Source organism: Nelumbo lutea, chromosome 4 (assembly GCF_056320005.1).
Source record: "Nelumbo lutea isolate HS-2025 chromosome 4, American lotus-T2T, whole genome shotgun sequence".
NCBI lineage: Eukaryota > Viridiplantae > Streptophyta > Magnoliopsida > Proteales > Nelumbonaceae > Nelumbo > Nelumbo lutea.
In genome coordinates, this window is record NC_142687.1 from 92,647,601 (window position 1) to 92,650,071 (window position 2,471).

General features: G+C 38.7%; 1 long non-coding RNA gene across 1 annotated transcript; it reads right to left on the bottom strand.

The window, feature by feature from the left end:
- Positions 1–818: 818 nt before the first annotated feature.
- LOC148861831 (uncharacterized) lies at positions 819–2,048 on the bottom strand. Its single transcript, XR_016095020.1, has 2 exons — positions 1,766–2,048; positions 819–1,223 (listed from the first exon to the last, which is right to left on the bottom strand). It is a non-coding gene; the product is annotated as an uncharacterized LOC148861831 (long non-coding RNA).
- Between the last annotated feature and the right edge of the window lie 423 nt (positions 2,049–2,471).

Here is a 2,471-nt window from a genome sequence, read left to right on the forward strand (position 1 = left end):
TACCCATCCTTTCTGGGTTCTGGTTCTTTTATCTGGCTCACACAACCCCGTATTGGTTTTGTTGCCTTACTGGTGAAAGACCAAGAATCCATTAATAAGAGAAAGTGTTTGAGTAATTGGAGAGAAAAGGATGAATAAAAAATCTGAAGGATAAATATACTGGTTCTGTTCTGCCTGCCATCAATATCGACTGTAATTGGTCATTCATTCTAATGGTTTTCTTTTTAATTTTTCATTCATTGAACAAAAGAAAATCCAGACTAATTAGCTTTTCTCTGAGATTGGAAGGAGGCTGTTTTTCTAATGGCATGCGACTTTCACCACAAAAACTATTTATTTATTTTTTATTTAAAGATCAATGCATGCATGTCTTTACCTAGCTAATAAAAAAATATAATGTCTTCACAAATATTGGAAAATGATTTTTTTTAATTATTATGGCTAGTTTAGAAGGAGTACAAATACAAATTTGTAGAGTGCAAAACCTTATATTTTATACCTACTTGTACTATACATATTTGTATTTATACTTTTTCCAAACTAAGCCTTATAGGTATTTATAACCAACTTCTTTCTGATCCAAATTATCAGAAAACAAAAATGGCAGCTGGTTACTTAACCCACCAAGCAAATTAAAGTCCAAAGTCTTGCTAATTGGGCTGAATATTGAAAAAAAAAGTTAAAAGTATTTTTTTGAGCATATAGTGGAATGAGTTTGGAGACTCTTGAAAAACCTCCACAGAGACGCCTCTGTAGAATCATTCAAAGTGAGAAAAGATGTGTTCATGTCAGTATTTGATCAGTTAGAAGCTTGGAAATAAGTAATATAATGTTTCCATTCTTATGCCCAGACACCAATATTGATAGTGATTCCAAAACAAGAAGAACTTTATTCTAATGCTCAGAGGGGTTGTGGGAGTGAGGCTCTCCACTTTCTTGTTTTTGCTAGTAGGCAGTAGCCAAAACTCCACTTACTCAAAACCAGTATTGCTTTATTAGCTAGTTGCAGAAACTGCTCCCCTTGTGGGGAAGTTCGGATAGTGGCTGTGGCGCCCTGCATGGATCAATCGGCCGGCCAGCCAGCCTCGCATGCATTTGGTCGAACAGCATGTACGCACATATATTATAGACAGAACAGATGCATCATGCATGCATATATGCATTGTGTGTCCAGCCGAACTAGTCCAAGATTTCTTGATCAGAGCCTCAGAGGGTTGATGAGCCTGCAGAAACATGCATGGTTGCTACTAAGGTCAAAGGATGCCGAGATTGGCTAGAGACTATGGAGCCTGGCAGGTAGGGAACAGGGGCCCAAGTTGAAGTCACCTGGGTCTGGGTGTTGCTTTTAAGGGCAGCTCAATGGGGCATGAACCTTCCACAGGGCCCCTAATGGACGTGCATGATGGAACATGTCTGTCAAAGATTTTCCAGCCAACCATGATTAAACCCTAACTATTGTTGTGGCCTACACTAAAAGTCGGAATGCTTTTCAAAACAAACCCCAGTAAGGTAGATGGGTAGGTAATAGAAAAGCTCAAATAATCTGAAACAGTTGATGGGAGGCTTTGAATTTAATTTGTGATGACGAAGATAGATTGAGGTGCATGAGAGGAGATCTTTGTGGCAGATGGCTGATATATTTTTTTCTTTCTCCTTTACACTAAATAAACTATATATAAAGGAGCATACAGTAGATATGAAAAAAGGTAGGATTCTCGGAGATCAAATCAACTGATAGGAAAAAGGAAGATGTTAAAAATCTCACCTGACGATTCTGAGCCTTCCCACGGATCCACCACTCCCAAGCACCTCCTATATTCCTGATTCCTCAAGAATCAAGTCAAACTCTCTCTCTCATAAACTAAATGAAGACGACAAGCAATTAACCCTTGAAGCAACGAAGAAACAACCCAGCTCGGGTGCAAGTTGGGAGGCTAGAGAGAGTGAGAGATTTTCTACAAAATAAATAATGTCACATCCAGAAAGAAATTTTGAATTCAGAGCGTGCACATAACACAGATGGACAAGCACAATAGGGACTTTAGTGTGTGTTGATCATTGTTGTTTTCCTTTTCCTACAAAAGTTTCCGACAAGTGTTAATGAAGGCACTTAAACCCATCAGCTCCATCCTTTTAGTGTTGTCATCTTTGGTATTAAGACTGATGAAACCCAGAAATGGGCCATATTCAAGATATGAGAGACAAGCACAAAAAGAAACAAAATTGTATCAGAGAACACTATTTGACCATCCCTAATACATGTTAATAATTGCAACAGGACAAAAATTTCATGATTCCCCAATCCATAGACTGGATTTTCAGAATCCTCCTTGTGATAGGGGAGTTGGGGATGTGGGTCCCTCTTTGATAACCACATGGGTCCTCTGATTCCTCCCCCACCATCCATTTTACAGGATTAGGTTCAGTTAGTCAGCCCTACCTACCTACTTGAAATGTTAGAACTTTCATCC